Genomic DNA, 26,042 nt, shown 5'->3' with positions numbered 1-26,042 from the left:
TTTCATAATCAAGAAAATTTGTTAAATCGACTGTTAACGATTTCGATGTTTATCAGATAATACAAATTTCTCGTTAACATTTTATTATAGATGTTTCGTAAAAGAACATTCGAATTGAAATGATTTCTGTTAAGATAAACGCCAAAAGAGTTTTCTCTCCCGTTTCTTTCTAAGAACGTCATGATGGAGTAAGAGAAGAGAAAAGAACTATGTTTATGGTAACGGCGAGTGTAAGATCGTCTTCGTATGGCGTCGTTTCTTTCGCCTTCTCTACTTTCTTTTCGTCCATTCGTTTCGGGGACACGTAACGGAGAAAAATGCGAGGTCGAAACACGAATTTCGCTTGAAACGGCTTACTACAGGGAAGGATATGTATTCTTACCGCGTAATACCATCCAAATCGTCGTTTCAGAGGAGGACTCACCCTACAACCTTTCGTACAGCCATACCACAGGCACCATGAAAGAACGAAAATATCTTATTCTTTGCCGTTATATTACCGAGATCGTAATTCTTCTCACCGAAACGGCTACTTACGATTCGTTTAACGAGAACCGACTTTAAGAGGGTTTAATATTCATGCGAAAGTAGCTATATTTCGAACCATGACTTTCACCCTTCTCTTCCTTCTTCTTCTTCTTCTTCTTCTGATCTTTCTTCTCCTTCTTCTCCTCCCATTTAATCGTCCTCATTCGAAAGGGTCTTACGAGTTTGGATTTTCATTCACAGATTTACCCTTCCATACTTTACGAAATAATCTGTTCGTTTATTCCCTTTTGATGAAAGGATAAACTTGAAATCCCTTCGTCCATTTAATGGCATCGTTAAATTGAATATAATTATTATCTGTCTATCGGTGACCACCGATTTATATATTATATAAATATAATTATTATCTAACGCCAATGACCCATTCCTGTTAACGTTATTATCCATGTACGAGAATATTGTTAGCAGATCGTTATTTTCGATGATATAACCCAGAATTATATCTTTTCATTTGTGTATAATAATAACAGCGACGACGACGACGATAATGATCGCGATAATTTAAGAGAGAATTTTCAAGCGGGCAGATTGATCGACGCTCGTCCGAGATTATATAAATTTGTTAAAAGAAATTAATATGTTAATTAATATCATTGAACAAATTTGACGAGTAATTACTATGTCACTATCAATTTATCTATTAGTTGTGTTCCTCAGGAATTTAATTTTTTTCTATTAATTACAAGTATTCAGGTTGAGTATAAAGTATCAAAATCGAATACGAATCTCTACTGATTCTGATTAGAATTTTTCACTAAAAATCGTAGATTTAATTTTTTTCTATTAATTAGAAGAAGTTTGGTACGTAGTATCAAAATCGAATACGAATCTCTACCGATTTCGATTAGTATTTTTCACAGAAAATCGTAGATTTAATTTTTTTCTATCAATTACAAGTATTCAGGTTGAGTATAAAGTATCAAAATCGAATACGAATCTCTACCGATTTTGATTAGTATCTTTTATTGAAAATTGTCGATTAAATTTTTTTCTATTGATGAAAAGGAGTTAGATACGTAGTATCAAAATCCAATACGAATTTCTATCGATTTTGATTAATATTTTTCAGTAAAAATTGTACTCCTTTTTTGTTGATAATTAAATTGATAATTGATTCATCGTTCGAAAGAGATAGATAATTTTTTATTGTCGTAAGAATCGTCCTGTGACGAACGAACCGAGAACGATCCAACGAGACATCATTCTCTCGTCACTCGACGCGCGTGTTCCTATTGTGGTTTTAGAAATCACAAAGTGAAATGCCTGCCGGTTTACCGCGCGATTCGGCTTTGTAAATCGACGCCCATTCGCAAATGTCCTTTGCGCGAACTGCGATGCAACCGCATCGCTTCGAATCGCCGTTCGAGCAGCTTTAAATTTCAAACACGCTTCTCTCTCGTACCTATCCATACTCACCTACAGTCACACATACACGCATATACATACGCGCACACACATACAAAATACGCGCGTATGTACGTTTTACTGTCTATGCGCATTTGCGTATTGCGCGTGCACGTGGAATATATAAACTCCTTGCTAGCTAAAATTCAACTAAAACGTCGAAACTTTATTTACCGTCGGCCTGGTTCAATAGAGAAAATAAATAAAAGAGAAAGAAAGACGAAGAAAAAAGGAGGGGAAAAAATGAGACTGGCAGAAAAAAAGAAGAAAAGGAAGAAGAGAGAGAGAGAGAGAGAGAGAGAGAGAGAGAGAGAGAGAGAGAAAGGACGAGAAAAAAACAGAAGGCAGGTATATCGAGTTGAATACATGTTTCGAATGAAAAGAGTTGGAGTCAATGAAAAATTCTCGAGGCAAAGAATTTCGAAATTCTAGAAATGTTAATGTCCCTCTTACAAAATGATTTAGTCTGGTTTAACGGATTTTTATTTCAAAGAAGGAGAACAAATCGCAGACGAATTTTGAAGCAAATTCGAAATGACATTCGAAACGAAAATCGACCGATTTATCTCGGTTTAATTGTTCGGACGGGCTGGAAATTTTACGAGTTCTTTTTGAGATCAAAAAAAAAAGAAGATACAAAAAAAAAAAAACAAAAAAAAAATAAAAAAAATAGAAAAAAAAAACAGGAAAAAGGAAATAGAGAAAAAAAAAGTTTATTCTCGTTTTTCACGTTTGTCCGTAATTAACACGTATTTTGGGGAATTCGGGAATTTCATACGAGTACGTCGATGATAGAGATGAAAAAAAAAAAAAGTTCGGAGAACGATAGGTAATCAATCGTGGTTAATTAATTGTTCGTCAGTCTCTCTCTCTCTCTCTCTCTCTCTCTCTATTTCTGTTTTTCTCTTTTCGAAAACGGAATACATAGAGATAATATGTTATATTAATATAATATATTACGTAGATGTACATATATCTAAAAGGAGAAATTGCAAATCATGACAACATTTATCGATGACGAGAAACTCGATTCGCATGTCGTGTCACGGACTCGTGTAAGCTTGGCCTAATCAGTACGCAGTTAGGCGCAAATCACGAATAAATCAATTAAGTCTCAATCAGTGGCCAGTTACGTCGATGCCAAATGTCGGTCGTTTATCGTGTTTCCATGGATTTTGTTCATTAACTCGGGCAGCCTGTTACGAATCACGAGATAAAGAGGAATAGTTGGTAAAAATGATTTCTTGATTTTCAAACCGTAGAAATTTTTCTCGAAAGAGATCGACAATTTCGAGAATTACGATCAATAAAAAGGAATTGATACCATTCGTATGGATGGGTGTGTAAATAGATTGATAATTTTTATATATATAATAAATCATTTCGTATTCTTTATCAATGAAAATATCGGATAAGTATGTAAATACATAATATGATCGTAAAAAGATTATTATCTGAAGTTATGTTACGATGAAAAGAATTTACATAATTTCATTAATAATAGGAACGATTGAATCACATGTTCTATTTTACACATGTACTTACTATTTTATCGATCGAAATTTATTTTGTTAATTTCGTATATCTTTTGTAGGAGGATTTCAAGGCAAGATTAAAAAGAACAGTTCATAAATAAATAAATAAATAAATAAATAAATAAATAAATAAATAAATAAATATATGTATATATTGTAGATCATGTTAAAAAATCGTCGCGTAAATTTATTTTTAGTACGGCACAAGTATGAAAGAGAAATATAAGTAAATTTTCGATGAATCCTTTAAGCGGGTTCATAAATTTTGAATATTTTTTCTTCTTCTTTTTCTCGTTCTTTTCCTTTTTCTCTTTCTCCTTCCTTTCTTCTTCCTTTTACACGCATCGTCGACTCGTTTAAGATCTTCGAGTTAAATCGATATATGTAGGCACCATACATGTCCTTAGCACGTGTATTTTACGCGTAAGAGAGAGTACATACGGCGTAACGTATCGATCTAAGTACGTGTATGTACTTATGCGTCTAAGTACAAGAGAGAAAATGGCGTTCATAAAGAAGGCCTTTGTTTCTCGAACGGAAGGTATGGCTCAAGATGACTTAGTCGAAACAACGTCTCGTACTTTGCTCTAACCGACCTTTAATTCTGAATTATATCCAGACTGTCTGCATAAACAGATCGATAGAAAGAGAGAAAGAGAAGGAGAGAGAAAGAGAGAGAAAGAGAGAGAGAAAGAGAGGGGGAGTAGATATAAAATAAAAATAGAGAACTTCGTTTTATCGTACTTATCCAATTATTTAATTTTTTAGTAAAATCAAAGATACGAAATTTTTTCTCTCTTTCTCTGTCTGTCTTTCTCTTTTTCTCTTACTCTTAATCCAAATTGCAATAAAAGATTTTTTTTTCTTTTCATTCAGAAAGAAATTTTCAATGAAAACGGTAATGTAAAAATTGTAATTTAATTCGCAAATTATTTTTATTAAAATCGATGTATCTCTTTCTTTCTCTGTCTATCTTTCTCTTACTCTTAATCCAAATTGTAATAAAAGATTTTTTTTTTTTTAATTCAGAAAGAAATTTTCAATGAAAACGGTAATGTAAAAATTGTAATTTAATTCGCAAATTATTTTTATTAAAATCGATGTATCTCTCTCTCTCTTTCTCTCTCTCTCTCTCTCTCTCTCTCTTTCTGTGTCTGTCTTTCTCTTAATCCAAATTGTAATAAAAGATTTTATTGTAATTCAGAAAGAAATTTTTAATGAAAACGGTAATGTAAAAATTGTAATTCAATTCGCAAATTATTTTTATTAAAATCGATGTATCTCTCTCTCCCTCTCTCTCTGTCTCTCTTTCTTCTTTATTTCTCTTTCTCTCTCTCTCTCTCTCTCTCTCTCTGTCTCTCTTTCTTCTTTATCTCTCTCTCTCTCTCTCTCTCTCTCTCTCTCTCTCTCTCTCTCTCTCTCTCTCTCTCTCTCTCTCTTCTGTTATGTCTTCCTTTCTCTCTCGTTTCGAAAAAAAAGAGAAGCTACGTCATTCTTCCGCGCACGTATTTCCGAGGAAATAGAAATTTGAATGTCCATACATACGGAGTACAAGTAGTAGGTGGTTATTCGCGGTCAGACAGGGCTTACGCTTTAGGCATCTCCTTTTAAGACACGCATCGCTTTCTAAACGTCATTGAAAAGAAGAAAGAACGCGTATTGTCGCCTCAATAAACGCGTTGCGATTATTTATCATCGATTTCGTGAACGTTGACTCTTACGTAACCATGACCAAGCGAATGACTTTTTTTTTTCTCTTCAAAGACGTACCACGCGAAAACGATTAACATAGAAAGTCGGTCTTTTTGCTCGACATATACGATAAATGTGTGTGTGTGTGTGTGTGAGAGAAAGAGAGAGAGAGCGAAACCAGATATAAATAGAAGATCGATGAATATGGACGAATAACGCATCTAAGTTTGACTGGATGCATTCCTTTTGTATACATTGAACATAGATAATATAGTCTCGAGTTAAAAGTACTTAAAAGACACGCGTGTTTCTTCGTTAAATGATCTAAAAAATTCTCCTTTTACGGCGAAAGAAAATTTCTGCAATTTCGCCCGTGAATAGAAATAAAACTCGTGCTTTCAAACAGGTAACCGTACGAATGAATAAATCCAACGAAATTACACTTGCAAATAAACGTTTCGTTGATTATAATGCACTGAGATTCCGCAATTTTATGCTTGGACGATAATAGACCTAAGTTTGTGACACGCGTCTGACACACGTGACTATTCTAAATACATATTTCAGATATCAAAAGTTTCTGTAATTTTCTGTTTACAACAGTAACAGGAAAGTAATTTTCGAAAGCAAGGAACAACATCGCTGGACGAAATTGTAATTTATTTGTACAAAGAGAACGATGAAAAACTCTCGAGAGTGATCTAAAAAACAAATAAAAAAGAATACAAATTCCATAAGTTTCATATTGCTAAAACGATAAAGCTGATTCTACGAAGGCGAACAAATCGAATCAGCGAAAATTAGGAATGCGAAAGATAACGATAACGATAAAAGGAATGTTTCGAATTTGCTTATTTAATAATTAACATATAATTAAATACTTTTATTACGAATTAATAGAAACATTTACTTACATACGTAGATACATTAACGTCGTAGTTTCGTCTATACCAGTCTAATACTAATCGTTTCGTTTGAATATTATTAAAGTAGTAGTCAAAGGGGGATCGATCGTTGAGAAGCTTGAACTAACGGGTAGCGTTTATGCAATGTTAAGGGATCCAGAACGAGGAGCAAGGATGATTGTCTACGGGATCTCGAGCTGGTAGATTCATTAATCCAACTCTACGGGAGCTTTGCGAAATACGAGACTTGCTCTCGCAGTAATAACCCGAGACGACAGTGGCGCCTACGACGGCTTCCTCCTATCGCATAACACGTTACGCTTCGTCGCGTAATACGCCCTGGAGTTGCGTTATAGCTATACATATATAAAGGGTATACATATATATATATATATATATATATATGTATATAAAACGTATACATATAAACCTTCATCGCTTTTGGGAATGCAAAACGAATATTCGCATGCATCCGGATCATCGTTATTTCACCAGCCAAAATATTCCACCATTTTAAAAATATCTACTTATATAATATAAATACGTATCATTATTATCATCATTATTATTACGGATAATAATAAAAAAAAAGAAGTCGAGAAACAAGGAAATATCTCGACTAATGCGACCTTGTATATAAGAAATACGTGAAAATTCGAAAAGGAAGTAACAAGTCCGATGAAACCGAGTTACCGAGTTGGAATCTTCGTGATTTTCTTCGATCTCTTTTCTTCTTTTTTCGTTTTTCTTTCTAACATTTCGTTTCTCGAAAACGAGTAATAAATTGGATGACGAGAAGGAAGAGAATTGAAGGAAGAGATTCGTAGAAAATCGACGTCTATCTGCGTACGCAACGCTTCTATTCATCCCCTTAGCTTTCAACCCTTTTTCAAAGACGATCGTCTCTCTCTCTCTCTCTCTCTTTCTCTCTCATTTGTTGAAATATGTGCAAAAATATACATATAGATATATATACATATATATATATATAGTAAGTACTCTCTTCTTGGTGCACGCCAAGACAATTTTCCGTGAGTAAACTGAGAGCCTTTGGAGGGTTCTGACGCGCGTTATTTTACGACTGGTACTTCGTCGTTCGTAGTGGAAGAGTCCTGCCAAGGATCTATTGCCAGGATCTGTCTTTGTCGAGACTAGGATATAGATTTCTGGTCTTGGATCTTCTATTGATAATACACGATGTGATCTTTTCCAGTCGGCCTAGCAAAGTAAAGAGGATAAGATCGAGATAATAAAGACGAGATGTTCAAAAGGACGAAAGGAAAAAGTATCGAGCAAATTTTAAGTATGCAAATGCCGTCTATTTATTGAGCGACTCTTTTGTTCTCGTATAATATGAATTTCTCTCTCTTTTTTTTTTCCCTTTCTTTCTTCTTCCGTTTTTTTTTCCTTTTTTACTTGTTCCTCTCCCACTTCTTTTTCTACTTCTTGATTTTTTCTCTTCATTTTTTTCCTTTCCTTTTTCTTTTCTGCTTTTGTTTTTTTTTTCTTTTTTATTATTCTCTACGTCGTCCAAGATATAAAGGGAGTAAGATGAACAAGCTGAGATAGGATGCAAGAATCGTATCGAGTGATTTTGAACTATGCAAATGTCGTTTTATAAATCGAACAGGTCTTGAGTTCTCGTGATATCATATCTTTTCTAGGTGAATCAGGATAAGATCGTATAGAGAACAGGATCGAAAGGACGCGATACGAGAATAATAACGAGTGAATTTAAATTATGTAGAAGTCATTTATACGCTCTTACAGGTACGACGATGAGAGTCAATATTTTGTGATAAAACTGTGACTTAAAAAAAAAAAAAAAAAAAAAAAAAAGAAGAAGAAAGAGAAGGAAAAGAAATAAAAAAGAAAAAAAAAAGAGAAACAATCTACCAAGATATCCCACCTGTTACTAATCATTTATACGTCATTTTTTAACGTCACCGAGTTGATTATTCATCAGCTCGACGATGACGACGTTTTAAAAATTCTCTGACAAAAAAGTGTCGAAAGAATATGAATAAAAATTCTCTTTGTGGAGGGACATATATATCGACGGGAAAAGAAGAAAAGAAAAGAAAAGAGAAAAGAAAAGAAAAGAAAAGAAAAAAAAAGAAAAAGAAGAGAAAACGAATGAAGAGAAAAAAAAAGAAAAAGAAAAAAGAAAAACCGGGGAAAAAGGGAACAATTGAGATTAATATCCTGTTCCATAGAACATTTCAATGGCGATAGCGATAAAGAGAATCGGTGGGATCTAATGGAGGCTTCGTCAAACCTGTCAAATTCTCATCGTAATGATACGCGTTAAAGTTCTCTTATTCTCTATCTCTCTATCTCTCTATCTTTATCTCTCTCTCTCTCTCTCTCTTTCTCTCGGTGAAGGACAGAAATAAAAGTAGCGAGTATAGTCAGGGTCGGCAAGCTTCGCCTACCTGATAGCGAACGTAGAGATGACTCACGTGTCACGTCCCGTAAGGCTACGTTTCCAGTTTGACATCGAGGAAATTTGCCAGAGTCTTCTTACCTTTTCAAATACTCTATTTCTATCTCTATCTCTCTTTCTCTTTCTCATTCTCATTCTGTCTTTCTCTTTCTCTTTCTCTTTCTCTTTCTCTTTCTCTTTCTATCTTTCTTTTCCTTTCCCCCTTTTAAAAGCCGACCGTCGTGTGCCTATCGATCAAACGATGTTCGACACGCTCGTCACGTTTCTCGCGTTATGCTGGTCATAGCACGGTGCAGAATGCGTCGGTCTTTCCAAACTCCCTAACGTGCACCAAGTAGAAAAAGCTGCCACGATCAGACACCGTTGATTCAATCGCATTTGTTCTCGCCACGCGAATAAGTATCATTCGAATGAACATCATTTCTTTCCTTTTTCTTTTTCTTTTTTTCTTTTTTCCTTTTTTTTCTTTCCGATATATTATATAGCGTTTTTTTTTTCTCTTCTCTCGCTTCTTTTCTTTCTCTCTCTCTCTCTCTCTTTCTCTCTCTCTCTCTCTCTATCTATCTCTATCTCTCTTTTTTTTTTCTTTATAAAATTTCTTCTTTTTTGCACGCACGTTTCTATAAAACTGAAAAGTGATTGAAAGTATAAGGAAATTATGATAATTTCGATATTTATATTTTGATATATGAATCTCGTAGAATTATTGTATTATTCTCGCAAAATTAAAAGTTCGTGGTTACTAGTTATTTGTTAAATTTACTACGATTTTATCCGAAGATCGAATGAATTCGAAGGAATTTTAAATGATCGTCCATCTCTATTAAACCACACTTTCTCTACACGAACGAACTCTAGCCCGGCTTTCCGTTTCTTCGAGGATCCATTTTGTAAAGAGAAAAAGGGAACAGAAGAAAGGAAAGAAAACAGAAAAAAAAGAAAAAAACAAAAAAAAGGCGAACAAACGAAAAGGAAGAAAAGAATGCAAAGATCGAGATATTTTCGGAAGAACGAGAGATAACATAACTCGCGATTATGTGGATTCGAGTTTGAGAACGAGTCGGTCGAGTTTAAGAAGAAGAAGAAGAAGAAGAAGAAGAAGAAGAAGAAGAAGAAAAAAAGAAAAACATAAAAAAATAAAAAGAGAAAAATAAATAAATAAAGACAAAGGAAAAAATAAAAGTCAAAGGAGAAACGAGAAAAGCAAAAGACAAAAATTAAAAAAAAAAAAATAGAAAAGGAAAAGAAAAAAAAGAAGTAACAAAGAGAAAAAGAAAAATAGAAAATTCGCAGACGCTTTGAAATTGTATCGTGGTCGTTGTATGCGTATGAAAAAAATCGCGATGCTGATCTCGATAAAAAAAAAGAGAGAGAGAGAGAGAGAGAGACAGAACCACAGAAAATGATAGAGAGACAGAGAGAGACAGAGAGAAAGAGAGAGAAAGAAAGAGAAAGAGAAAGAAACAGAATTCGAGAAGCGCGAATGTCTCGTGGAGTCGAATGTAAACTCGACTTTAGGCAGGTATACACGACGTTACCTCCTTGAGTGCGTACGTACGCAACGTGTGCGAATGGGGGGGAAGAAACCAGTCAGTCGTATAAAACCGAGCGGCGAGTCGCGGCTCTAGTCAGTCTCTCACTCGGTCGGTACCTAGCGTGAACGTCGTTTCTTTTCGTAATATTTTCTTGACGGTGTGGCTTCCCTGTATATTCCCCTTCTGCTGATATTCTCGCATGCGCGTAGACAAAATACGAATACAAATTTGACGTCAAGTTCGGGAAAGAAAAGGAATATATATATATATATATATATATATATATATATAAGGTTAAAAGTAAAAAATCGATCGTTCAAAAAACTATTTTTGCCGTTTTTTGTTTTTGAAATTAAAAAAAAAATAATAATAACCGGGGTGGGGGGGAGGGTTGAAAAGGAAAGGGAAGCAAGTTTTTTTTTATTATCGACGAAGAGATCGATACATCGTCGGGATTCGTCGATTGTGATTTGCTGTGTTTTTGTGTTTGTTTTATATATATATATATATATATATATATATATATATATATATATATATATATGTACACAGACACACGTGAGTGACGTTCGTTTTGACTGTGGAATAGAAAAAAAGGAAAGAAAAAAAAAGTAAAGAAGAGACGAAAAGAGTCGTAAGTATCAATGACAAATCAACGATTAAAAATATGAAAAGAATAGGCCGACGTATCGCCCGGTGTCTTCTTCGATCTCCTGTTCGATCGATTCGTCACGGTCTGTTTTTGTCGCTTCTTATAATCCGATAAATTTATTTTACCATAAGCAAGAAATCTTCGATCTTTCGAATCGATAGTTTGAAACGTTACGAGCTGGGAAATTTATTTATTAAGAGACGGTCGATCACGCGCGATGCGATGTTTGATAATCGCGAATTAGAATTCGTAAAAGCGGCGTGCACGGATTGGGAGTATGTACATAGAGCGTTAGAGAGAAAAAGAGAGAGAGAGAGACAGAGTGTGTATTTGTGTGTGAGTGAGAGAGAGAGAGAGAGAGAGAGAGAGATACACGATGATTGTGTCGTAGTAAGTACGTAATTCGTTACGAAATTAGCTCTACGAGAGAGGCAGTCGCGGTGGCACGAAGTTTGAACTTGATGCGGCCGTTGAATCGGCCAATCACAGAGAAACGGCACAGTTTGTCGTTCTGCCAAATTCGAGTCGGTGACTTTGCTCAACGCGAACAAGAGAGAAAGAGAGAGAGAGACAGAGAGGAAGAGAGAGATAGAGAAGATCAAGTTTGGCCGCGTGGGAATCGTAAAATCTCGTCTAAAACATTTCTATTCGAGGAACGAGTTTTTGATTGCACATATTGTTTCTTTTTTCCCTTGTTTTCTTTTTTTTTCCTCTCTCTCATTCTTACGATCGATCGATAAATATTGAAATTTTCATGAGAGCATATTTTGCGTAGAATTTTCCTAATGTATACATGACTCACGTTCCGTTACATTATGTTACGTTACGTGGGTACACCTTGAGAAATGACTTTTGGAATAATATAAAAGATTCCGATATATATAAAATCACAGAAAATTCTAATCAAGTACTACCGACTAAGTTTAGATTAACTAAGTACAAATGAATTTATATCAAGTACAAATTTGATTAAATATAGATCATTATCTAATTGAAATGAAATATATCGAGCTGTCTAACGTTTTAATATTCCGTATCTTTTACTTTTCGGAATTAATTGTTTATCTTCGTTTTTATTTTTCTTCTCTCTCTTTTCTTTTCTTTTATTTTTTTTTTTTTTTTGCTTCTTTGCTTTCTATTTATTTCATTTCACTTTACTTCTGTAATTATTATGATAATTATTGTTATCAATATAATTTTCTCTTCTCTCTTTTCTTTTTATTATAATTCGTGATCATTTAAATCATTCATATCTGTAATCACTTTTTATTATAACTCATGACCATTTAAATCATTCATATTTCTAATCACTTTTGTAGAACGTATAAACACATGTAAACGAGACGAGACGTTCCGTTACAAGATATATCGTTCTATATCGTAAATCGTTTTTAGAATTGAAGGGAAGGGAAGACAGGAGAGGAGAGGGGAGGGGAGGGGAGGGGGGATTTATATTCGAAAGATCTTTCGAGCGATATTATTAATGGGCTGGATCGATTATATAGACTATGTAAATTGCGTCGTACTTTCTTCACCCGTGGAGTCATTCATCATACAAGGATACATCCTACAATACATTGATACATAGTATATACATAGACGTACAGTTTGTTTTCCTGCCATTGAGTTTACGTTCATCGAAGATCGTATTTCTCGCCAACTACGGACGTTTCCCGCGTATTTGCACGATCACTTCCTGCAAACTTATACGTAAATAGAGAAGTATCGTTTTAAATTAATGATTTTTCTCTTCATTTTCTCTCTCTCTCTCTCTCTCTCTCTCTCTCTCTCTCTCTCTTTTTCAGTCAAACAAAAGATTTACAAACGAATGAAAAATCAATGCTTCCGATCGAGATATTCAAATATCGATAATTTTCATACGCTCGTTTCTTTCTCTTTTTCTCTCATTCACACATTTTTTCTTTCTCTCTCTCTCTCTCTCTTCATTTTTATTCTCTTTTTTTTTTTTTCTTTCTACTGTGGCGTCTGTCATCGACGGTCCGGAACGGATCTGGAATTTCAGGGCTGACCTTGAGGACTCGTTGGCGCTCCGCTGCTGCTGTTGCTTCGCTTATCGCGAGACGCTCAGCTCGAAGTTTATTTTTCGCTAGACGACACCTCGACCAGAGAGAGAGAGAGAGAGAGAGAGAGAGAGAGAAAGAGAAAGAGAGAGAGAGTATGTTTCTCTTTAGATCGATCGCGTGTCATACGAAGTTTCAATCGTTATCGTATTTCTCTGAAATGTATTTTATATAAAAGTTTTATTAATTGCTCTAGAAAATACTGTTTTATTATAATGATTAATATGAGAAGTGCGAATAGAACGATATAATAGGTGATTTATCATTTTAGAAAGGACACTTCGGAAAAAGGGAGAGAGAAGGAGAGAGAAAGAGAAAGAGAGAGAGAGAGAAGTAATAGTGATATATACGTATAGCCAATTTTAATCAAATTTAACAAGTAGATATAATATTCATGTGAATTAATATTTATATAATTTAAGCGTTTACTAATTCGGTATTTAAGCTGTCACGTGAAATTATAGAAAAAATTTCTTTTCTCTTTATTATTACTATATGTCGTAGAAAAATCAAACATGCATATAACACCGTTATATAAATATACATACGAGTAGCATTTATTTATTATTGCGTTAACTATATTTTCTCATTTATTTATTATAACCTAATATATTTATATATACTTATATTCATATATATATATATATATATAATAAATATTACATGCGCACGTATATAAAAATTTTGCTTCGCGTAAACGTACGTAAAAATATAAGTTAAGCCAAATAAATGCTATTCCGTCCTATTTTCTCTCTTTCTCAAAGAAAGAGGAGAATAAGAAGTAAGAGGAGGAGGTGGACGAGAGAAATTCAGAAGCGAAGAGGTGATAACGGGTATGGGCCACTCTCTCGAAACGCGCGAGCGCATTCATCGTCTCGATATAGAGAGAAGAGCCACAGGTGGCCGTCGTCCTCGTCACATTTCGCCGGCCATGCAGACTTTTACGACTTCTCTTAACGCTCATTGTCTTTCTCTTTCTCTCTTTCTCTCTCTCTCTCTCTCTCTCTCTCTCTCTCTTCCTTTCTTTCTCTTTCTTTCTTATTCTCTCTCTGTCTTTCTCTTTCTCTTTCTATTTGTATTTCTATTTTTTTCATGAAAAACGAGAAATAATACTTTCATGTTGTTCACATATATCATTTCAATAGATTTATCAGTCGAGTTTCCATCATCGAGCCAAGGTTAAGTGATTAGTGAATGAATTTTAAAACAGCGAACGAATTTTTAAATTTGTAGTAGAAAATATATGAAATTGTGAGTTTTTTTTCTCTTTCGTACGAATTCGTAATATCATAATGTATATTGATTTACAAAAGTATTGTTGATAAAATATTAAATGAAAAAAAAGGAAAGAAAAAGAATGAATGTAAAAAAAAAGGAAAAAGGAAAAATGAAGCTTCTTTTCGTATTTTTTATTACATCTACAAAGAAACATTACCGATCTTATCACTTTTATTTGTAATTGTCGACGTACGCATACACTGCGTATATAAATTTCTATACATATCTACTCAATTCTTCAAAACTGTTTCTCCGATCTATGAAAAATTCTTCGAATTGAAATAGAATGACGAATACTTATACGGCCAAGTGTATTTCTAATTTTTAGTAAAAGAAAACATTTCGTCATTAAAAAGATGAAGTCATCAACGATATTAGAAGTTACACAAACTTCTTATCGCCGTATTATCGAGGAAAAATGAATTCCTTTTTTTTTTTTTTCTTTATTATCGACACTTCGACCAGTAACGTTTTTTATTTTTCCTTTTTTTTTTTATATTCACTTAGCTGCTTTAACGTCAAGTTCATAAAAAGTGAAGGAAAAAAGCAAAAAAAAAAAAAAAGAAAAAAGAGAGAGAGAGGAAAGAGAGAAAGAGAATATAAGTTGATTTAATGGATGAAAAATCGTAACTGTCTCAAGAGAATATTTCTCTTCTCGCGTTCTCTTCATAAAGAGGAAAAGATAAAAGGCACAAGGGTTTCGAGGATGATCCCTTCGAAGCTTCCACGGAAACTTGATTTACGCGTCTTTGCCCTTTATGGTAGAAGAGTTACGCTAGACTTAAGTATTCGTGTATACGACGTTTCCACGTATCAAGGAGAAAATAGAGTGCACTTATATATATGTATATATATATATATATATGTGGGGTGTTTGTGCGTGCATGCGTGCGTGTATGTGTGCGTATGCGTGTTCGAGTGTGTAAAAAAAAAAGAAGAATCGTACATAGTAGAAGGGATAGAAGATAAGCCTGTGAGGAAGGGCGTTTTTATCCGCTTAGGTCCCTTTAAAGGTGACATTTTTTTGTCTTTTCTTTATATATATTTTTTTCCCCATTTTTTTTCTCTCTCTCTCTCTCTCCATTTTTTTCCTTCCTTCCTCGAAAGGCAAATATATCTGTCTTTCACGCGTCGCTTGTGACTACTATAATAGCAGCATCACTTTTCTCTATATAGCGATCGTCGTTTAAGCTGTGAGTCAAGAGGATTCGAGCGGACGTTTCAGACTCAAAAATTGTGATACTTTCGAAACATCTCTATGATACAAATCGTTTGGTAATGGTCGGGAATTTTATTTTCTTTTTACTTTTATTTTGCACTTCTTTCTTTTCCCTACCTACTCTCCCCCTCTTTTATTTAAGCGCTTTTATTTAGTATAAAAAAAGAGGAAGAAAGAAAACAAGAAAGAAAGAAAGAAAGAAAGAAAGAAAGAGAAAGATAACATTGTTATATTTAAAAGAAAAAATATGTTCGCAGTCGACTAAGAGAGCGGTCTAAAAATATTTTATTAAACATTTCAATTTCCTTTTCTTTTTGGTGTTTCTCCTTATTATTATTATTATTATTATTATTGTTGTTGTTATTGTTATTATTATTGTTATTCTTATTGTTTGTTTATTCCTCTTTTATTTTAAGTCTAAAAGAGATTGAAAAAACAGACGAGTGAATATCTAATTCGGTCCTTTTGCACTTATGATTGAGAAAACGAAATAAAATTCGTATTTACTTTTCTTCCTCTTTACCTCTTTATCTTTATCTTTATTTTTCTCTTTCTCTTTTTCTTTCTCTGTCTGGCAAGTTTCCCAAATATTTTCGTATGCGCCTTGGCCATCGGGCCAACGATGCGGGGTTGGCACTAGCTCGTAAACAAAATACCTACATAACGGTGGGTACACTCGTAAGGAATGCAGAAGGCCTGTGTGTGCTTCTATCTCGATAGCTATCGAATTATCGAGCTATCTCGAGATATCTAAGCGATGTTCTCGAGGCGAACGAATAGACTGTTAAAAAGATCGAATTATTCCGAGTTTCTTTCATTTCTTTTTTTCTTTTTTCTTATTTTCGCGTCGAATTCATTCGTTCTTCTTCGTGATAATGTATAGAAGAGAAAGAAAAAAGGAAAACAAAGTTGTTAATAATTATAATAATAATTAATATAACGAATTATCGAACTATCATCTCGAGATATCTAAGCGATGTTCTCGAAGCGAACGAATAGACTGTTAAAAAGATCGAATTATTCCGAGTTTCTTTCATTTCTTTTTTTCTTTTTTCTTATTTTCGCGTCGAATTCATTCGTTCTTCTTCGTGATAATGTATAGAAGAGAAAGAAAAAAGGAAAACAAAGTTAATAATTATAATAATAATTAATAATTAAAACGAATCGAAACGACATTTAATTAATGAAATAATTAACAATTAGTTAAAAAACAGATTTAAAAAACAACTAATAATAATAATAATAATAATAACAATTGAGATGATAATTGGTATATTTAAAAAGAACGAAGAAGAAAATTTCAAACCTCAGACGAATTCGATTAGATTTTGAAACACGTGCCGTACTCATTTCAATCTATCTTCGATATTTGTTTCGATGCAAGAAATAAAGAGAAAAAAAAAGGAAAAAAGAGAAGGAAGAAGGAAAACGAGAAAAAAAATGTATTGCCTCGACGCGATCGCGATTCGCGGACCATAAAATTCGATTAAATTTCGCGCTACCTTCGGTGAAACGTGCGCCTAGCATAGAAATCACCAACAGCGTACGTACGTATGTATGTATGTATGAATGTGTACATATGTACATACAACATTGGTCAAAAGTTTTGCTCGATTACGTAGTTTCGTCAGTTTATTGAGTTTTCCTACTATTCCAGGTATTTTCCTTCCCTTTTTTCCATCTCTTTTTCTCTTTTTTCCTCTTAAATAAACGAAAATAGAGTATATTAAACGTTATTCAATAGTTAAATACGATTATATTGGATAAAATAATTCGTGTTTTTTTAAAATTAGAAGAATTAAAAGAGAATTGTTAAATGTTTCATTCTTTCTTCTTGTCCTTCTTCTATTTCTTCATTTTTTCTTCTCTCTAGAAATTGTCGAGAATTTGAAAACGAAACGAACAGAATTTTTTCTATTTTCTTTCTTTCTCTCTTTCAACTTTTCACTCGATATTTATAGATAGTTTTTTTTTTCGTAATGTTAAAAATGTTTTTTCGGCGATCCCTTTCTACGATTATAGAACTGTTTTCTATTTTTACGTTTCGAATCGATTTGATAGACCATGGGAGGTAATGGGAAACTTTTGAACCTCGCTGTACGAAAGTTCTGAATCGAAGGAATTATAGGCCTACCAGTCGAGGTTAATTTTACCAACGTTAAACGAACGAACGGTTCCTCGTTTGAAGAAAGGCTCGTCGATGCGTGACTGCACGGATTTATCGGTGCGATTCGCCGTTTTTCACACGTGAAGAGGAACGAGCGATTGGCTGAGATCGATAGCGTGTTTCTTCTTCAAAGGCGGATAGAATAGGAAGAGAGCGAGAAAGAGAGAAAGAGAGACAGAGCGGGAGAGAGAGAGAGAGTAAGCAAAAATTTATTTCGCTGAGAGACCAGTAGACTTGTACGAATACAAAGCGAGACGCACAGAGAAAGAGAGAGAGAGAGAGAGAGAGAGAGAGAGAGAGAGAGAGAGAGAGAAATGAGTAAAACGAAAAAGAGAATAAATAAAAATTACTGAAATAAAATACAGACGCATGACAGAGATAAGAGAAAAATTTATTTAGCTAAAAATTCAACGAAACTCTCGACGGTATATGAATTATGAACGAAATAGGACTGTAAAGAGAGTGTTAAAGAAAATATTTAAATTATTTACGCATTTTTCGTGTAATTATTTTTAGTTTAATTATTAACATTTAAAAATATTAATAACATAGAACGAGATAAAGAGATAAAGACACACACAGAGAGATAGAGACAGAGACAGAGACAGAGACAGAGACAGAGGGAGAGAAAGAATCGATAAAAGTTTGGTAGATCCGTGTAATTGAGAAGGCTCGATTTAGCACTTATCGATTATCTTATCGCGATACACATACGTGATTCTTTCGAGAACGAGCCTTATCTGACACACTTCGGCATTCGGTGAATTTCGCAGTGGCAGATTGAGGCGCCACGGGACGATCTTTCACCGTTCGGCATATCCGGATTTGGTATTTTATCGGTCGTATCTATTTTTAATACGTCCGCTATTTCGAGGAGTTGGAATACGTCATCGATTGGATGGAAAAAAAATACGATCGATTAAACTCCGATCGAACTAAGAACATACAAACGCATATCGTCACCTTAGTATTGAATATTTGATACATATATAGAAATTTCGTTCGTTGGTATTTAACTCGATAAAAAATGATCGATTATTTAACGTCGTACAATAATTTATCAGAATTTTCAGACACGTTCAATACTTTCGTTGAAGATCGAGAAATTTTTACGTCTTGGAAATATATTATTTATCTTATAAGAAATATAACGTATGAGTAAATCATGGTTTTACATAACAATCTGATTTATATATATATATATATAAATATTGTTGAGTTATCAAAGATTCGATGATGCGTCATGTATTCTTATCGAAAAAATGCTAGACTCGTCGACGGTTCAAGTTTGATGCGTTACGAAAAGCTTGGAAGGAGGACGTTGCTTGCTCTTGCTCTTATTCTCTCTCTCTCTCTCTCTCTCGACAAGCGTCACATCGTTGATCTTACTTTAAGTAAGAGCGAATGAAAAAGAGAGAGAGAGAGACAGAGAGAAGGTTAGCGGATACGTGATTATAGTCGTGTAATGTGTTCCATGAATGAGCGTGATCTTTCATGACGACGCAAGCTTCTTTAACGCGAATCAAACGTGTTGCGAAAGCTCTATTGCTTTTCTAAGTTTAGAGAAAACGTCGATGAGCTATAAACTGTGAAGTATCGTTTAAATTTACTTTCTTTCTATTTATTTTTCTTTTTCTTTTTCTTTTTTTTTTATTTTTATTTTTATTTTTATTTTTATTTTTAATTCTTTTTTATTATTCCTTCGTTCGTATCATTTTTCTATTTCGCTTGGATCGGATTCCGAATCGAATCACTGTTAAAAATCGTGCTTCAAACTTTCGACTTTTATCTTTTTCCTTCATACATATAAAATTTATATCTATTGCAAGAACATTAACAATTTTGTCATTCTTACAATTCAGTTAGATATTTCCTTCTTTTTCTTTCTTATTTCTTTCAAATAAGCTCGTTAAAAATATTCGACAAATCTTCTGATATTTGTTCGCAGTGTACGAACCGATTTTGGTTATTTTTGTAATGCAATATAATGGACAATTGATAGGTATTGTTTAATAATTTTAATTTGCAATTATTATCGCTTATCGGTTTACATTTGGTACATACTGTTTAATAATTTCAAGTTGCAATTATTGTCTCGTATCGGTTTACATTTGTTATTATTCACGAGATGTATCTAATTTATTTTGGTATGGTCTACTTTTAGCTTCGATTACATGTAATTCATTTAGTCACCACTCATAAATCGTTCACACTTAATTACACGTAATAATTCTCTCTCTCTCTCTCTCTCTCTCTCTCTCTCTTTCCCCCTCCTCTTAGTTCGACTGAATTCCCCAGTATTTTCCGTATGAATTAAAATAGCTTCTTCGGTGATCTGTCTTCTTCTTCTTCTTTTTTTGTCTTTCTCTCTCTCATTTTCATAAAATTCGAAATAACTACGTAATTAGTAAAAGTGATAACCAAAAAAAAAAAAATTGATTTCTAATATTTCTTATAATAATTCGGTTGCATTTATCTTCTTCTCTCCGTTTCCCAGGATTATAATCCTCGAGGTTTCACGCATCGATCAATATTTTTATAGTTCTCGCAAGAGGATAAACGAGAGCACTGTAATTCCGAATGGGAATGCGGAGGTGGGTTGGGAGGGGCAAATTTACCGAACGGGAGTAAAATATGGAACGTGTGTGCGCTTACGTAAGCCATCCTTATCGAGTTTGCTTTCGATCTCTCTTTCTCTCGTGAAAAAACAACAAATAGCGTTCTTGACCGTGAATACTGCGAAGATTCTCGCGAAGGACGCCGTTAGATTCTTGATACGTCCAAATTTTTTCCGAATTTCGTTCTATATACTTATTTTGCAAATTGCGAAACCGATACTAATTTCGTTATTAATTTCTCATCGATTATCATATTTTCGTATTGTTTTTTTTTCTTCGTTTATATCTTCTCTTGCATATCTTTTTTAATAAAAAATTTTCAAGCTTTATTATTCGTCAAATTATTTCATGGTCATCGATCTCTATTCTCGATTATCAATTTAATTTTTATTCTTTTTGAGGTCTAACAATAAAATTATCTAACGTCGAACTTGTGTTACTACAATTATATTATACTAAGTATAACTTATATCAAATAGGGAACGTTATATTTCAAGATGTAAACTAATCGATATAAATAAGTGACGAAAGAGCGAAGACGTGAAGAAAACGAAACATGAGCGCATGACTCATAACGTTATAGAGAGTGACAAGAAAAATATCAAAATAATAACGACAAAAAAAAAGAAAAGAAAAGGAAAAGGAGAAATAAACAAAACGAAATATTTTACAGTGATTGGCAATACATTGTATAAAAATCTGTACGCATATGTCATTAAAATTTGTACGAGTTTGTCTCGGAATTAAAAGAAACATTTCTTTATAATTATCAAAAAGAAAAGGAGAAAAATATCAAAGTGTCAGTATAAATATTAACGTAGGTACGTCAGCGTTTAAAAATAGAAAGGATTGGTTAATTGCAACGTCGATGCTTTTATCAAGATGTTTATCTCATCCTTTTTTTTTCTGACGGAAAGTTTCTCTCTCTCTCTCTCTCTCTCTCTCTCTCTCTCTCTCTCTCTCTTTTTCTTCTAATCAAGCAAATTCTTTCTCGTTATCGAACGATTCAAAACAAATTAGGAATTCCGGGAGATAAAACGAGGAGACGAGAGAAGAAAGATAAAAAGAGAACGTTTAACGATTTGTCGTGTATATGTGTATGTATATGTGAGACAGAAAGAGAGAGAGAAAGAGAGAGAGAAAGAGAGAGAGAGAGAGAGAGAGAGAGAGAGAGAGAGAGAGAGAGAGAGGGGGAGAGAAAAAGAATACGTTGTTATTATTGGTTCTTTGACAAAATCGTCGGGATTTCGTTGAACCCCCCTTTGTTCGTTCTGAAAAAAAATTGTACGCAATTTTTTCCACCACTTCCGATTCACTGGATAAACAGATCAGATTACAACAGAGAAAAAAATGAAAGAGAGAGAGAGAGAGAGAGTCAGTCGCAATTCAAACGAGACTTACGACGCGACATTTGCAAAATAACCAAGCCGATAAAGAAATTCTTCATTGGCGTCCTTTATAACTCGTTTCTTTGCTTTTTCTTTCATTCTTTTTTCTTTTTTTTTTTTCTTTTCGGTTTATTACAATACGTTCGCATCATTGATAATAATATCGTGAGCGTATAGACAAACAAAATGGCGATGGTATGGTGATTCGATTCTCGATTCTTTTTGCAACCTTTCTTCATCATTTTTTTTTCCATTAAATAAAAATAAAAATAAAAAGAAAGAAAGAAAGAAAGGAAAAGAACAAGGAAAGGAAAAGAAAAAATGTAAAGGTAAAAAAAAGTTTACACGCATACAGTCGATAGACTTTTTCATTACCGTCCAACGCAATTTTTACGAGCGAGGAAGCAGAAACGTGCTTATTCGCAAACTATGGTCACACCGTAATCTCGTCGTTGGAGATTTACATTCAATGAGTTTTCTTTTTTTTTTTCTTTCTTTTTCAATTTTATTTTACTCAGTTTTATTTCTTCTTTTTTTTAGGGGGAAGGAGGATATATGAGGTCGAACTTCCCATACATTCGAATGCAAATTTTCTATTTTCGAAAAATTAAAAGAGCGTTGCGATGACCTATTTCTTTTCTTTCTTTTTTTTCTTTTTCTTATTTTCGAATTGTTAATTTACTCTAACATGAAATTTAATGACACATTATCGAGACTCTTTCGCATAATATTTTTCTTTTCTTTTTCTCTCTCTTTTTTATTTAAGTTTTGTTTTATTTAGTTCTTTTTGGAATAACATGTATGATGTACAACGTTCAATTTTTCATACATTCGAATGCAAATTTTCTGTGTTCGAGAAATTAGAAGAACGTTGCAACGAACTATTTCTTTTCTTTTCTTTTTCCTTATTTCCGAATTGTTAATTTATACTATCACGAAATTTAATGACACATTATCGAAACTAATATAACATTTTTCTTTTATTTTTCCTTTGAAACATTTTCTTAACGTCACATTTTCTTTATTTTTTCTTTTTTTAACTTAATACTAATTTCTTTTCTCAAAAATTTCTGAAGCTTCGTAAAGCTTGAAATCAATGAAATCAATGATTGAGATCGAAGTGAATTTCGTAAGAGTATTATCAAGTACAATATCTCGTTGATATCACGTAGAAATTCACGTTCGTATCTAGGTAGCTTTGAGACGTAACGATGATCGCTAACGGTGGTGACAATAGGGGACAAAACGGGCTTGGTGAGGGCTCAGAGGGTAAAGGGAAGACATCGATACTCATTAGGAAGGATTAATGACGCTCGAACGGTTAACCGAGCCACATCGACGTCATCGGCTTAAATGCGCGTACACGTACGCACCGATAACTCGACCGACATCATATGGTGATGGTCCCCTTTCGTAAATTCTCTCCTCTTCGAGATATACATCGGTAGATCGATAGTAATATCGTCGTCGATCACTTTGTTATTCGTGGACACTAAGGGTTAAATTGTACGACAAGATGGCCGGATCATCTTTGAATCTCTTTCAATGCACAGTTTTTCTTCTATATTTTTCTTTCTCTTTTTGTCTCTTTTCTTTTTCGAACGTATATTTTCGTATTTCGATTTTTGAAGGAAAAAATATAAATTCTGATTTACGATTTGATTTGATTTGATTTTTCCAGACAAAACACATTTCAAGACACGTTTCAATGAAAATAAAAAAAATCTAATTAGAAAGAGTTAATGTTTTGATATATTAAAATATATATATATATTTTTTTTTTATTATAAATTGATATCGTGTAAGTAAATTGTAGAAATAAATTATGTAACTGAATATAAATATATTATATAATAATCATTAAATAAAGAAATATATAAAAATTATATAAACAAATTGATATTATATATGATCAATTTTTAATTGTAAATTTTATTTAAAATTTTATTGGAGACCTATAAATATATAAAATATTTTAAAACTTAATACACGTATTGTGAGGGATTAGTTAGAAAAACCAAGCCAAACATTTCTTTGTCCGACACATGGAACCGGATACATTTCGTTGATGGAGCGTGACTACTGGGCAGGTATTGAATGATAACGAAATAAACCAATTATATTGATCATACAGACAAAATCGACAACTGACTGATGGAAATCATAACATCTGTACAAATTGCTGTTGCCAGCGCAAATATACGTTGATAACTTTCAAACTCTCTACGCTGACAACGTGGTCGCGTAATGGGATGACGACAAATCATCGACTTTATGTTGTCTGATAAAAAATGTTTGCCTTGACCTCCTTAATTACTTCTCAAAGTTTGAGTGTATTGAGTTTTGAAACACCCTATATATATGTGTGTGTTTTTGAGGGTATATCTATATGCATAGATACATAGTGGATATAAATATATATATTAATAAATTAATTATAAAATATTAACAAATTAACAATAATAATCTATGAAATTGTTTAAATTACAAAATAAATTATACACACATGTACATATATGTGATTTAAATTTTATATAATATATATAACAATATTATGTATAATATGTATAATATTATATATAACACACACATACACGTATATATAATGATTTAAATTTTTGATTGAGATTATTTATTTATATAAAAAAGAAATAAATATATAATATATATTATATTTTACTTTTATTATAACACAATGCATCCTTTTATTGTGTTTTTTATTTTTTATATTCAAATCAGTGATAGCTAATATATTAACTTGCGACCCGTATTATTTATATCGAGGAAGTGTTAAGCGTGTACTTTCAACGATAAATCTTTCTCTTTCTCTCTTTCGGTTGGGCTTGCTATGCTCGGTTCATTGACGCATAGGGTCACAGAGGACATGGCAAGTGCAGGAAATCCCTGCTGTCGTTGACTTTAATCGATCGCTTGGCGAACATCGGTCGGTGAATCAATGTCGATTTCGATCCGAGAGTCCACCGTTCGATATAACGAATCATTGAAGCGTCGAGAAATCCGATATCATCGTTAGACCAGTTTCGAATTCCGATCGAATCGAGCGAGAAATTTCTTCGATATCCGGTCACCTGACCAATACATTTTATACACCGTATATATGTATATACATAACTATATATATATATATATATGTATAAGAGTGAATGCGTTAATACGTTTGAATGAATGTACGAGTGAATGTTCGAGTCTTTAGATAAACGTATATATATATAAGAACATATGTGTGTATGTGTCAAAGAGGGAGAGAAAGAGAGAGAGAGAGAGAGAGAGAGAGAGAGAGAGAGAGTAAAGTGATAGGAAATGATTTATCGAGCGGTCTAGCGCGTGAAAAAAAAAAGCTCTAATCCTGGTCTAGTACCGCGATAAGCTTTATACAGCTACCACCTTTTATTTACGTCAGGTTCCATATTTTACTCGTGCGATGGAGCATCCCGTAACCCTCGCGACATCGATGCGTTTCCGGGAACGATTTATGAGCCCATAGTGATCGCCGGAGGAGACTTATGAGTGGAGCAGGTAGTATGGTGATGGGTAGTAGTACTAGTAGTGATCATCGAAAGGATTTAGAGAAATCGAGAGATAGATTCATCGTCGTTTAAAAATTTTGAATGAGTGTTCTGCGAGTTTGTAATCTTTCTTTTTCTCATTTTTGATTTTGATTTTGATTGTTTTTTTATTTGCTTCTATCTATATATGTCATTATCTTTCCTTATTCTTATTATTATTTTCTTTTTCTTTTTTTTTTTTTTTTAAATAACAATTTTGTATTTGTATTTATTTCATTAATCTCTGTTACGTAGATTGACGAGAAGAAGAAGATGTTAATCGATCGTGAATGTAGATCGTGATTCATTCTTATTATTGACATGTTGACTGTCATCGGAGGTCATCGGTGACCCATGGTAGTGACTTTGCCGACTTCATTTAATCCGTTAACTGGGTCGTTCATCGATCAATAAAAGCGATCATGACGTAATTTATTTTTAATGCAAACATAACGATACACTATTGATAGTTGGTAGGATTATATATATATATAAATTATACAAATTGTTAATAAATAAATGATGAAGAAAAGAGGGTAGGAACGTTTGTAAACGTGTACGTGTTAGTATCGTCATGAAAAAATAATTTACATATGCTAGCACTTCCATTTAGATCTTGATGAGATTCTCGCGTGTTTTTAATACCAACCTACCTACTCGTTTTCGATTAAACATTTCAAAGATTTATAGTCTTTTTTTTTCGACGTTTAGGAAGCTGTAATTATGAGTCGTAGAAATAACGAGGTTCATATAAAAAGTATAAATCCATAGGATCGATATCAAAATGATCTCGTAACGATCTCATGAACGTGTTAATTAGTACTCTATCGTAACAATTTTATATTAAATAAAGTTCGTATATATCTACGTGAACATGTGTTTGAAAAAATCAAAAATAAAAAGAGAACGAATATCTGATTATATCAAGGAATCTTTGTTAACTATACGATGATATAATAAATTCTATTGTAATATGCATGCAAACGTGCAAATAAAAAAAAATAAAA

At 33.2% G+C, this 26,042-nt stretch overlaps 1 protein-coding gene and 1 long non-coding RNA gene across 6 annotated transcripts in view; both read left to right on the top strand.

Moving 5' to 3' along the window:
- Window positions 1-26,042, top strand: part of LOC127062105 (cysteine-rich motor neuron 1 protein-like) — a 308,729-nt gene that overhangs the window by 78,471 nt on the left and 204,216 nt on the right. The window lies entirely within an intron of this gene.
- Window positions 7,880-26,042, top strand: part of LOC127062127 (uncharacterized) — a 19,073-nt gene continuing 910 nt past the window's right edge. The window contains exons 1-4 of one of the 2 annotated variants that reach the window (XR_007781069.1): window positions 7,882-10,366; window positions 10,619-10,700; window positions 24,891-25,006; window positions 25,291-26,042. The exon at window positions 25,291-26,042 is cut by the window's right edge and continues 910 nt beyond it. This is a non-coding gene — a long non-coding RNA (uncharacterized LOC127062127). Of the gene's footprint in view, window positions 10,367-10,618; window positions 10,701-24,890 lie in introns of both variants that reach the window. The other variant, XR_007781068.1, reaches the window with a different exon arrangement.

Source organism: Vespula vulgaris, chromosome 3 (assembly GCF_905475345.1).
Source record: "Vespula vulgaris chromosome 3, iyVesVulg1.1, whole genome shotgun sequence".
Classification (NCBI taxonomy): Eukaryota; Metazoa; Arthropoda; class Insecta; order Hymenoptera; family Vespidae; genus Vespula; species Vespula vulgaris.
Note: the sequence above shows the minus strand (reverse complement) of the source record. Positions and strands in the feature narration are given on the sequence as shown.